Source organism: Cyprinus carpio, chromosome B20 (genome assembly GCF_018340385.1).
Source record: "Cyprinus carpio isolate SPL01 chromosome B20, ASM1834038v1, whole genome shotgun sequence".
NCBI lineage: Eukaryota > Metazoa > Chordata > Actinopteri > Cypriniformes > Cyprinidae > Cyprinus > Cyprinus carpio.
The window spans coordinates 4767761-4782100 of NC_056616.1; the positions used below are offsets into that span (position 1 = coordinate 4767761).

Consider the following 14340-nt stretch of genomic DNA (forward strand, 5'->3'; position numbering starts at 1 on the left):
ACAATGCTCCAACTTGCTGCAGAGAAGTTTGGCCCATGCTTTCAAACCCTATTGAAATAAATCATGTCATTGTTAAAAACCGACAAATCAACACAGTTCTTGTTCATCTGGAGGGCAAATAAATAAAAACAGTTGGGTGTTTTTATTTTATTTTTAATAGAAACACGTAATTTGTAGATAGTCCCCCCTCAGATAAGCGATGACGTCAAACGAAAAACTCCATAGAATGGTAAGCGTGTTTTTATCAGCTTCTTTAATAAAACGTCGAGTTCGACATAATAATGGTTGTTTCTGAATTGTGCTCATCATGGTCGGTAATGATAATTGACCGAAAGTGGCTTTTTTTAAGTGCATGTTAACAAAGTTATTGATGGCAGAAGTCCGAATGTCTGAATAAAAAACCAAACCCAAGTGCCCAAATGAATGGATGAACACCCCCCACCACAGCTCTAAAAAACACAAACAATTATCATGGATAGTGGCTCATGAGATCCTCCCGGTCAGGGCGGTTAGGGGCATGGTCTCCTCGGTCCCGGCTGCAATTCCCCGGAGACCGTCCATGCCTGTGAGTGCGGGTGTCTGCCAAAGAACCCCCGCTGCATCGCCAAGCCGCCTGTTTTAAAGGGCCTTCGGTGAGGCAATGGGCCCCCGGCCGTGCCGCCATTCCCCACGGAGCGGGGGGGGACCCGTCCCCCCCCCGGCTTTTGCCCACACCCCGCCGGCTCCCCCACCCACCCCGGCCTAGTCGGGGGAGTGGAGACGCCCCCCGCCAGGGGGGGTGGCCCCGCTCCAACCCTCGCCGCGCGGGACCGGAGACGCGTTACCCCCTCCGCCTGCCAGACTGTAGCGCGGGGACGTTCCCACGAGGTATGTACGTCAGGTATGGTTGTGTTTAATGTCGCGATGACGTTACAAAGTGACATAAGGTATGTCTATAACACGCATGCGCATTAACGTGGTGACGGCGCATGGGTGTGTAATTTGCATTGCGTGATGACGTTAGTGTTTTTTTTTGCGCTTGCGTGCATTAAAATGAATCGCACAATAAAAAAAATAATACAATAATAAAATTAAAAAATAAAAAAAAACAAAAATGTAAAAAAAAATGATTAAAAAAAAACAACAAAAAAATATAATACAGCACATATCCATTATTTTAACCATGTTTCATCTGAGGTAAAAATTATACAGGAATTACAGAGTTTATTCTGTAATATCTTGTGTAGTATTTTATTTACAATATATTAACATTCTGTTTTGCACTTTTACTTCACTGGTGTGTAATATTGTAATATTTACACTTTAATTGGCACCTCATATATGTCTTATTGAGCTATTCAAGAGTAAAACAGATGAAAATCAGTCGTCAGCTCTAGTGGTGCAGATGGTAAAATGTGTGGTGATTGCAATTTGATGCAATCGAACCGGGTTCAAATCTGCCTTTTGACTAAGTTTTTTTTCTAATTTTTCAAATTTCAAATCACATCAGAAAAGCATGTATTTTCAACAAAAATGAAGTAAATAATCAAAAAGTTGTGAGGGAGGGGGGCCTTTATTGTCCCAATAAGGTGGCATCCATATAATAATTTGAATTAAAATGATAATTTACACTCAATAAGTTATTATTGCATACTGTTTTATAATGTACTACAATACTGAGGTGCAGATACTTGCCACTATTTGCAATAAGTAGTGTAAATAGCAGAAAATCCTGCTATTTTAACATAGGGTAAATAGAATCTATATTTGCACTTAGTGCAAATAGCCGCATTTCTTATTTTAATCTTTTCTCTGCCATGGTTCTTGTTTATCTATTTATTAACTATAATTTTTGACATTTTTCTTTTGCTTTGAAACACTCCTCCAATTCTGCATGTGAAATATTTAAGCCAATAAAGTAGTTTTTAAGTTCAATTGACTACATACAGTATATTTTCTTCAGTGTGTCTTGCATCCCATTTTATGCATGGTGCCCTCCAAAAAAACCAAACTGAATAACAGTGATCTTTTTTTTTATTATTATTTTTTTCAAAGAACAAAACAGAAAATATAATTTGTAAATATACAAATATATATTTTAAGACTATAGACAACCAGGACACAAGAAAAAAAAAATCTACTCATTCTGAAAAATTCACCTCCATCACTGATAAAAACAATCAGCCGAGCAGTAGCCCTCAAATTCTTTGGATGACTAAAGGTTTACCCACAGGACTCCCCTCCTGCCATTCCTCTCATACCCAGGGGGACACTCATTTAGTTTTGTGCAGAAAATGCACTCCAGTTCATGACACCAAGTACAAATAATATTAAAGCAATATTAAATCATTTTGAAGAAAGGCAGAAGAGCCATACAAGGAAAAGATTTTAAATGTATTTTTAAATAAAAGATTTTAAATAATTATGTATTTTTAAATTATATTATAGGGGTGGTGTTTTATAAGAAACAGTGTTTTTTTGCTTTTGTCTGTAAAGTGAATTTAATTTAATAACCAGCATTAAAAAATAATTAAATAAAAGTTTGTCAAGTCAAAATTTGGGTTGGCTTGGCTTGAGAAAGTATAGCTGGAAGTTTGAAGTTTATTCAATTTGAAAATTTTACAGTTGAGGGCAATTTTTTATTTTAGATTAGATTAGATTCAACTTTTTGTCATTGCACATGTAAGGTACAAGGCAACGAAATGCAGTTAGGATCTAACCAGAAGTGCAATAAGCAGTAAGTACAGAATATACAGTGTCTACAATATGTTACAAATGTACAATAAATATACAAATAAGGCAGTATTATGGACATAATTTACAGATTTTTAAATACTATCAGCATGATATACAGATAGGTGTACTATGAACGTACTATACAGATGGATTATGTAATAAGTGTATGTACACTATAGGCAGAACTATGAACATATGAACATTATTTACACTAGTGCAATGGACAGTAAAGTGCATAGAGAATATTTCAGTGTGCAAATGGATTACTCAGTAAGTATCTGGATGAACAGACAGTAGTTCAAGTAATAACAAGTTACTGTTTTTTTTGCTTGTTTTGTAAATCAGATGTAGTGATGAGGAGGGGGGGGGAAGTCCTGTGTGTGTTTGTGGGTTGGGGGGGGGGGGGGGGGGGGGGGGGGTAAATGTTGGCCACCAGGATGGCTGAATGTGTTGGGCAGTTTTCACCACCCTATGCAGTGCCTTGCGGTCAGCAACTGTAAAGTTTCCATACCAGACTGTGATGAAACTGGTCAGGATGCTCTCGATCACACACCGGTAGAAGTTCACCAGGATGGCTGAAGACAGCTGGTTCTTCTTCAGTGTCCTGAGGAAGAAGAGGAGCTGGTGACCTGTGAGCCTCTGACCTGACAGTCCTGTCAGAGAAAAACAAAAACAGATAGTTTAAGGAGGAGAACAGACAGAGAGATGAAAAGAAGACAGACACTCAAATACTTCTTTACAGTACTCACTACATGGTAAGGATTAAAGAACTATTCTAGCCACATGAAGTGGGTCTCTTCTCTTGAAATTCTTCTCACTGAACAATGTCCCTAAAAAGTCATATGAAGTCACATGAAGGTAAATTTAAGAGGGTAACACTTTACAATAAGGTGTCATTGGTAAACAATAGTTAATGTATTAATTAACATGAACTAACACAATGAACAATACATTTTGTTACAGTATCTATTAATCCTTTTGATAATGTTTTAATGAAAATATTACAAATATGTTTTAAAAAAATGTTTTTGTTTGTTTTTTTTGAAATGCATGCAACCATCAATGGCATTACTTACATTAATAAAGTCTTTCTGCTCTATTTTAAGACATCTGTAAAGGCTCATTTTAGGCGAAATAAGACTTTTTAAAGACCCTTTAAAGAGCAGCAGAATCCCTGTCACTTCGAATAATATATCATGAGACGTCATAAATGTTTGAAATCGCACACATTTGCAATGACACGTTCTATAATTATGACCAAAGCATCCTTACAATTAAAAGCCATTAACACAAACTCACATTTTTAAGAAAACAAAAGTAATTAAATGTTTTTTGACATGACTGCCACCGAATCTCAAATCCACCATACCTTACGAACATCCGGAAGTGAATGAAAACTGGATATGCGCATTAATGCCAGTCAGTACGGCGCGCACGCGTATTTACCGTAAATACATAAACGTGACGTCACCACGTTACTGCGCATGCGTTTCATAGGCATACCTTACGTCACTTTGCGCATGCGCGGTAAACACATACGTGACGTACATACGTGACGTCACCGCGCTACAGTCTGCAGCGAGGAGTACTTGGAATAGATAAGATCCATAAAGTTGCAAAGACTAAAGTCTCAAATCCAAAGAGATATTCTTTATAAAAGTTAAGACTCGTCCACACCTTCCAAAAAAACGCCTGGTTCTAACACGCCCCACATCTCTACGTCACTGTGCGCGAAGATTTGCATAACACCACCCAGATGAAGATTTGCATAACAATTGGATCAGTACATGGTTAACTAGCACAGTTCTGAACAGTTGTAAACAAATAAACTACTATAAATGTTATGTAATAACCCCCAAAAAGTGTGCTTAACTGCAGGAAAAAGATGTTTGGTATACGTTCCTTAAAGTTACACAGATGTTCAGACTTTTGAGCACATTTTATCTCAAAATGATGAGACCACGCTGAGAGAGAAAGACACAGGAATATTCCCTGATCAGAAATGTAGGGCTAGAGTTAAAATCAGTCTCAGCCAATCGACTAAAACATGAACATTTTGGTAGTGACATGAAAATACAGGGCACAATTTTTTGCACACAAAGTTTCATAATTAAAAACTTCACTTTAAAAACAAAAATCAAAAAAGATATTTTTAAAAACAACAATTGAATAAAATGCAAAACAGTTTTTTTAAATATTTTCGTAAGCTGAAGTTTAGGGTTTGGGACGGACACCTCCAATAATGCCCAATACCCACTAAATGATGATTTAATAAAATATTAAGCTTACTGCTATTATTGTGTGTCTCAATAGAGAACAGAAGGATCTTAGTGAACATGAAAGATGTGAATATTTAAATGCTTCTTACATGTTTTTGTTTGTGGGACAGCAGTTTGCACCATTCTGTAGAAGGGTGATTCTCCAACTATGGTTCTTTTTGGACCTGGACATTTTCAGAAAATGAAACATTTTTAATTAAAATATTACTAGCATAATTTGTTTCCCCAGTATGCTTAGATACCTGCCCTGAAGTTGGCTGTGCTGATTTATATGAAATATGTATTTTTTTTTACATTTTTTTCCAGACATCGCAAAATAAATTGTCATTTCCACAACCGAACAAAAACATGTTTTCAACAAAAAAGTTGAAAATATTTGTAGTTCTAAATATATTGGGTTACACATCACACTTGCATCTTTCCAAATTGTAAAATTTGATTTATTTCTCTGAAATGCAACCGTTAAAGATTTTACAAAGTTAACACCAAAAAAAAAACGCCTGAACACTAAGCCACTGAAACCTTTCATTCATATTTCTGACATTTTCAAATCTGATATTTTTCAACTCCTATACATTACTTTACCCTTAACTGCTAAATAATCAACACACCACCACCATCATTACCCTTAACTTTATTTTTTTGTTTTACCAAAACAAATTTGTTTTGTGACAAAGGAAAGGCGCGGGTTATGGTGAAAATAACATTTCAGATATAAAACCTGTAGTAGAATTATAAATGATGGAAATGCAAAAGTGAGTCATGACCCTCAATGTGGTAGGAAAAAAACAATCTCAAATTCAAGTTTTAAGTTTATTCTTATTTTTATTGCAAACCATTTTATGTTCTTACGTCTGCGTTTGTTGTACAGTTCGCCACTGTCTTCTGATTTTTTTTGTTTACTTACTGACATTTCTTTGACAGACTTAAGTCCTTGCTGTTTTTTCTTTTTTTATATCTTTCTCTGTCTTTCCCCTTAGGAACTCAGCATATTTAATTGGATCAGATTTTAGTCTTTCCCTGAAGAGTCTGGACTTCTCTGTTGATGTTTTGGGTGCCATCTTTAAGGACATCAGAGAGACTGTCAGATTTAGTTGTAAACAATAAAATCTCAATTTAAAACATTCTCTATGACATTATATGTAAAGTTTATGTGTTTACATTATATTTTTAGTACTATAGGCAAACTACTTTGCTTTTGAGCACAGACGATGTCTTGCCAAGCCATCCTGTCCTTTATCTCACATCCATGGAGACCAGATGTGTGGGGAAAAGACGGTTTTGTGGAAATGACACTTTCCCCCTTTCCCTCTAATATCTCATGTTTGACTAACCTGTTAGTTTTAGTTAGCATTAAATAATCTCAAATATCACCTGATGAAATTGTAAAAATCCAGAAATGTTTCTGTCGGAATGAATTACGAGCGCGGTTTTCAGAAATGACAATACAATAAAAACATACTCGCAGTATTTCCTCTCAAAATTTACCTTGATATATCTCCAAATTTATTAACCTCTGCTGGGACCCCATTCTTTCATTCAGCCCATGTGGCGTTTCCTCTGGAGTGTCAGTTACTATGGTTTACTGAGTATTCAAATCTAGAGCACTGAGCCTGGGATTGCATTTTAATGGCCAAGTTAGATTTGAATGAATATGACAGTGAACCCAAGGGACAAGTGTTCAACATGTTTAAAATCTCAAATTGAAAAGAAATATATAAAAATATATATATTAGAGAATACAATGACAAGGACAGAAAAAGTACCATAATGGCCTGTATATGAACAGCACTGTAATAGACTGACCATTCAGTTAAGTTGAAGACCCAAAGTCTGACCATGCAGTTAAGCTGTTTTTGCTTTAAAACTATAACAGTGCCTCCTTTTATAAAACAACCACATTGACTTCAATGATCCCTTCCCCTAACACATGTATTGGAAGTGTGGGGGAAAAAGTTCAAATGGATTTGTTTGTTTATTGTGCACAACCCGCTGAAACTTCGATTAGAACGACATACACGAATTAAAAGTGTTAAACTACAAACATGGCGGACGATTAGAACTACATACACGAATTAAAAGTGTTAAACTACAAACATGGCGGATCTTAAGGGCATGACAGTGGTTAACTACACAAACATGCCGGAACCAGATCGACGCAGACCGAAAGCGGCCTACACGTAGCAGAGAGGGCGTGGCTGATTATTAGAACTCATTCAACGAAATTATCTTAAAACGTGCCAAACATGGAAAACAAGACCGGCACGGCTAAGGAGAGGCCTGATTGGATTACCCATTCGGATCTGTTATCCATGTTATTTGATGTTTTCCGCGTTATAGTTCACGTGCAAATTGAAAAATGTTATCGCAACTTTTGGTGTCGCTCCCCCCAGGAAGGGCCGGTGAGCTTAAAAAATATAAAAGACGCGCGGCCGCTGGACGTCACGCGTGACGTGTTTCCGTTTGTGCGAGGCGCGAAGTTTTTTTTGTGTTTTTAATGAAGCTCAAATTCGTTCCCCGCGCTTCATTTGGCTCACCGGCTCCGGCCGCGTCTAAAGGTAAGTCGTTTTATAAGCTGAGCGTGTTATTTTGTGAAAAAGCGCGTCGTCCGGTGTGTGTTTGCGATGCTCACCGTCGATGTGAAGGTGTGGAGCGGAAGTCAGTATCTGAGCAGGGACTCGTTTGTAATCATACCTTACCTGGCAGGGGTGACGACTGCATGATAAAGCAGGTGGATCACCTAGAACGAGGAAATCAGCCCCCATTGCCACTTCGCTTTCTGACCTCTATGAAAAACCACTCTCCACATGTGAGAATCTTGAACTGGGGACTGCGTTCGCGCTTTCCCCTATAATACTAGTTAAAGTCAAAAACACACTGTGGAACGTCATGGGTGAACAGTACTGTGCGGGCGAACGTACCATAAGATGGGTGAAGTAATATGATATGTAAACGTAGAATGTGGTTAAATGTTGGTTGAAGGCGTTTTATTGGTTGAATAGATATCACGAAACCTGAATCACATTTTGGTAATTTCTTGTAATGATGGTGAACGTTGTCTTTATTTGGACTGAACAGGATAAAACTTTCAATGTTGAACAACAAAATCTGTGAATGTTAATCGTTGCAGACACAATAACAAGGAACTTAATCTTCAAAAATTAGTTACAAAATAAAGCGGCCCGCTGAGTTAAAGATAAATGATTGAGATTAAACGTCAAACGTCAGGCAAATCGACACAAGACTGAACAGAGTCAAGGGTTGTGATCTAATACAGTTAGTTGTACTTGAACATAAACTGAATGCAGTGATGTTTTAATGCTGTTGGTGTGTTCGGGATGTTCTTCACAGGTTCTTGAGCGTGTCTGGACCCTCAGGGTTTCATCCAGCCCATTCAAGAGGCCCAGCTGGCTTTAATAACTGGGACACGGTCCTTTCAGCATCTCGTAGTACTCCATCAGTCTGGGACAGCGCTCTCTCGTCCGAGGACAGCTGGGAACCAGATCAAACAATAAACCAGTCTGATCTGAACCTTAACCTTAATCTGACAGCATCAACCCATAACCCCTCGGGAATGCATTCGACATCTGGAGACTATGTTCACGTTCCTTGTTTAAAAACAATAAACAGGCATAACTTAATATTTTCCAACTAAACCCATAATATATCAGCAACTTCTCATGAATGAGTGAATGTGAAAATATAAAAAGTTGAGTGTAGTGTGTGTACATATATATTAATATACATATATTTACACATACAAAATTTAGTCCAAAAGTGTGTGAGATATGTGGAAAAGGCTAAGTATATTTTACATACACTAATGAAATAATTTCACAGAAGGTATTTTTGACAGGTATTTTTGACATCTAATGGGTTGTTCCATATAAACCCGGGTCAAAAATGACCCGAACATGAAACGTTTTATCTGGGGAAATTTATATATATACTCAAAAAAAAAAAAAAAAAAAAAAAAAAATAAAATAACGTTGAAATTATTATATTCTGGAAAAAAATTTGTATATACTATATTTATATTATATATTATATATATAAATATAGTATTTTAGCACACATTCATATATATATACACATTTCTTAAAGCATTTGCAAAGTCCTGTTCCCTTAATACAAACTATGCTTTTCTTTTCTTTTTTTGTTTATGTATCTCTTCTGTCAAAACAGACCCAAATGCATTAAGTGGGTTAAACATGCTTTAATAATAAAAAAAAAACGCTTTATATCCCGAGTGAAATAAGCATTCCCTCCTCTCTGAAGGTCACGTGGGGAATCCGCGGGGGGAAAATACGCGTGAACGGGAAACACACCACATCAGCCATCGTGAAGCTCTAGGTGTACCAGCGAGGTACGAGAGCCTTACCCATCTGATTGAACTAATCACTCATCGTTAGAGACAGTTCACTTTTATCCCCACAAACACAGTTACAGCATCTCCTCTACTCATAAAGACAACAAAAGAATTACAAAAGCAGTGATTACAATCAACATGTGGACATTCATAATCCAGGTAGATTCCACTTTTCTAATGCCATTCACTTCAGAAGGTGAGAAACAGGACTTTATCACTTCTGAGGAGACCTAAACAAAGGTCAAGTTTCACCCTCAGTGACTCTAATAACTTTACTGATAAGATTTCAGGTTGCAGTAACTAAAAACAATGACTATATGCCGTCTGGTGCAGCAAGTCAATACATTAGAAGAAGAGAATAACATTTAATATTTATCAATAAAACCCAACCTTCTCCAAGTATCCTTCCCACAGTTTGAACTCGGCGATTAAACTCTCTTTATTCCTCTTCAGAGCCGATTCATGTCTCTCTTCTTCAGGAACATACTCATCATAGAAAGCCACGTCATCTGAACAAAAATCAGTGTGTGTGTGTTCATCATATCTGATGCATCTGGATTTTATGGCTCATATAGTCTTGATAGAGTGAGAATATGTCATAAAAACAGCTCAATTTTATTCAAAGACTCAAAAATATGCCATTAGCTGCAGATGCTGAAGCTGGACGTTGAAGTGTGTTGACTGTTTAGGGCACTTACACATTTTCTGCTGCAGATTGTTGGTCTCAAACACTCGCTGGTAGACGAGCGCTTGTTTATGACTGGGACGTGAAGCTCCACTTTAGACTCTGGGATCAGACGGGTGCCCTGAGACTTAAACGCGCTCTAAAAAACCAAAAACACACTCATCAGTCTGGGATGTGAAGCTCCACTTTAGAGTCTGATTCTAGTACTTTATAACAAAAAAATCAAATATTAGTGTTGCTTGCAAAGCAAAACATCACTACTACCATCTCACTTGTCTATAAATAGTAGTAGTAGTAGTAGTATATTGATGATATGGAGTATCATCATTAGCAGCTGCCAAGCCACTGCCTGACAACCAAACAGAATACCCTAGCAACCATTTACTAAGACCTATAACTCTGCATCAGAACATCGTATAGACATGGGCCTTGGCTCTTTTGAATAATGTTAGCAAACAGGATTTCCAACGTGCTACACATGCTAGCACTGAATAGAAAAACAATAATATAAATTATATATATCATACCAAAAATCCTAAAAAAAAAAAAAAAAAAAAAAATCACACTCATATTTTCTTCAGAAAATGTACATATCTAGTTATTACTATTTCATGATAAAAAAAATTTCAGAGTTACTATGATTTTTTTTTTTTTTATTGAAGCTTAAATTAAATATTTTAAGCTTAAATAATTTCCATGTGTAACTGCACATGCACAACCTTTCCACATCAAGCAATATAAATTTTAAATATATAACATCAGAATTGAGTCAGAATCTCAAATGAATTAAGACAGGAACAGATTAAAATTAATATCTACTCTAAACTGGGATAAAATATTTAATTTGATGCTCTTACCTTTGCTAGTTATCCAAATTTGATAGACAATACTTTATTTTATTTCCACTGTAATCCATTGGGCTGTTAATTATGGAAGCTTGTTAAAAAAAATGTATAAAGTTAATTCTGACTTTTTATTTCATGATTCTGAATTGTGAGAAAATCTATATATATATATATATTTATATATATATATATATATATATATATATATATATATATATATATATATAATATATATAAATACAGTGGTTTTTTTAAATAATCTTTATGTATAACGGAGACCCTAAATGGACATAGTAATGAAAAAATATGAGATGAGTTAAAATTATATTTCAATGATTTTCCATTCTATTGCCAAACCGGTTTCACAAGAGATTTTGAATTCAGTCATAAACCTTTTGTCTTTTTTTTCAAATATGCAAAAGTATCTTGGGGGAAAAACTCTTGTGAATAAATGCAAAACTACTGAAATATTGTTCCCTGTTCTTGATTACTTTGTTCAAAGTGAACTAAATAAAACACTTTCAGCAATAGTTACACAAACTTTCCCAGAACGTTCTTTACACGTTACAAAGTTAATGTGTCTGTATATTAATACAGCTTATTTCCGCCATGGTATATAAAAAATAAAGGTAACTGCGACTTTTATATCAATTCGGACTTTGTTTCTCGCAATTCTGAGTTTACACCTCGTAATTCTGACCTTTTTGTTCTGTCATGAAATAAAAAATAAAAAGGGTACTTGGCATTTCTTATCTCACAATTCTGTCTTTTCTCTTCTCATAATTTTGAGTTTATATATAATACTGAGCTTTTTTTTTTATCTCAGAATAAAGGAAAAACTAAAAAAAATGCTAATTTTTCCTTGTGGAACCAGTTTTGCAAAAAGAATATAAAAAGGACTTAATATTTTTAACTCATCTCATATTTTTCCACAATAATGACTTCTTATTATCATCTCTTATACACATAAAGATAACGGGAAAAAAAATCAGTGAAAAGTAATTACGACACTTTCTCACAATTCTGACTTTTTCTTGCAGCTCAGAATCGTGAGATATAAACTGTGAGAAAAAAGTCTGAATTGTGAGATTAAAAACCCGTTTATTTAATTTTAAATATTTTATTTTATTCTGTGGCGGAAACGGGCTTCCATAATATTCAGATGCAACAGAACATCAATCATAACTACACAATCTAGCGAGTCGACATCTTATCTTCTGATTTATAAGAATTATAACGTGTTTGAATTGTTTGCGTTCAACTGGACACGTTTTTATAAATTAAAGCAACCAATAAGGGTTTATAAATATTTGAATCACGTAACGACACGCCCCTCTGTCACACGACACGCCCCTCGGTCACATGACACGCCCCTCGAGTGTTTTACCTCCAGATACAGACACGCGCCAAACGACTCGTTCACGACGATGTCTCCGTGCTTGAAAGTCGGAAGCTGCGAATAAAAAAAGTGCAATATTACAAGAAAAGTTTGGCAACTGCTAAGTTATAGAAAGTAAAAGCTCAATTCAATCTGAAGAAATCATACACGACACGAGTCTGTCATGCACGTGCACGCACCTGAACTCTGGGATTGAGAGCTTTCACTTCTTCACACACTTGTGTTCGTTCTTGTCGAACGACAGATGTTTGTGTTTGTATCCCTGCAGCAGCTTCTCCTCCAGCGCGATCATGACTCTCCAGCACGGAGGAGAACCGGAGCCCCAGTACAGCATCATACTCTGCGCCATGACCGCGAATAACGCGTTTAATTAAGAAAAAGAGCTGTTTTTTAGAGCTGTCAGACAGATTTGACTGCGTCACGCGCCCATAAGCGCGTTCACTGAGAGGGGCGGGGATTCGATTCGTTTCATTCGTTTTGAATGGGAACAAGGAAATACAGTAGTGCTCTGGAGTAAGTGATCTCCATAAATACCCTTTAGAGGAAATAATAATAAAGTAAAAAAAAAAATTATAATAAAAAATGTGCAAAATAAGAATGAACACAAATAAAACAAACAAATAATAATTTTAAAATAGTATAAATATAGTCAAAAAAAAATATAATAAAAAATGTGCAAAATAAGAATAAACACAAATAAAACAAACAAATAATTTAAATATAGTAAAAAAATAAATTATAGTAAAAATTTGCAAAATAAGAATAAACACAAATAAAACAAACAATAATTTAAAAATAGTATATAGTAAAAAAAAAATACAAAAAAATAAATTACAAAAAATCAAAAAAAATAAATAAACAAACAAATAACAAAAAAAAAATAAAAAAAAAAAAAAACAAAAAAATAATCAAAATAAGAATAAACACAAATAAAACAAACATTAGTTTGCAAATAAGACAACATTTTTAACACAAAACAAATAAAATAATATAAAAAAATAATATAAAAAAAAGCAAAAATATAGTAAAAAAAATACTTGAAAACAAACAAATACAATGAAAACAACAAATAAAATAATATAAAAAAGTAATATAAATAAATGCAATATAATAAATCTAAAAATAAATATAAATAAAAATAATAAAAATTACATATTAACAAAAACAATCAATTGAAAAATAAAATGAATGAAAACAAATAAATACAGATACAAAAATAATATTAATAGGAATATAAATAAAATGCAATATAATAAAAAATACATATAAATAATAAAAATGAAAAATAAATATAAACATCCAATGGAAAAATAAATACAAAATAAAAATGAATAAAATAATGAAAAGGTAAAAATGGAAAAAGTAAACTAAACAAAAATAAAATAGACCCAGGAAAAAAAAAAAAATATGGTCGTTTATTACTCTCCACGTGTGTCAGAAATACAACGCTGCCAGCTGTCTTATTTCAGAAAGGGTTTTATTGCAGAGTGTGACACATGCGGATCAAAGTGAAAAATGTAACAGTACAAGGCTTTTCAATTCTGCAAAATGAGTTCAGATTCCACGTGCCAAAGAAAGGAACGAAACATTAGATGTTTCAGCAGGTAAAAACAGACGAGTGATCGGATCATGCAAGTTCTGAAATAAACGGCAAGTAAATCAAACACAATCGAAGTCTAAAACTAAACTTGATCTGCTGCTGGCGAGAGAAACACTGTGCGTGGCGTTTATGGCTTCAGTTGTCTTTCTTAAATTAACATGTACAGGAAAAAATACAATCAGACACCAAATCTACAGAAATTACAAAAAGCAAAAGAGCATTAACATTTACAGTCTCGTTCATCCTCAAAAATACTCTTACCATTTTGAACATTTAGAATCATTTTTGGAGACAAAATGCATCTGATGTAGCGTTCATACAAATATTATAAAGTCTTGTTTTCCCATATAATAATAATAATGGACGTTAAGGTGCAACATGATGGTTCTCATCACAAAACCCGCAGACAGTCCTGCAGAATGATGACAGATAGTCAGTAAACGTATGA

The 14340-nt window shown here is 34.9% G+C and overlaps 1 protein-coding gene across 5 annotated transcripts in view; it reads right to left on the reverse strand.

Annotated features, from left to right (window-relative positions):
* LOC109113276 (AT-rich interactive domain-containing protein 1B-like) overlaps positions 1-14340 on the reverse strand; it is an 849861-nt gene that overhangs the window by 421047 nt on the left and 414474 nt on the right. The window lies entirely within an intron of this gene.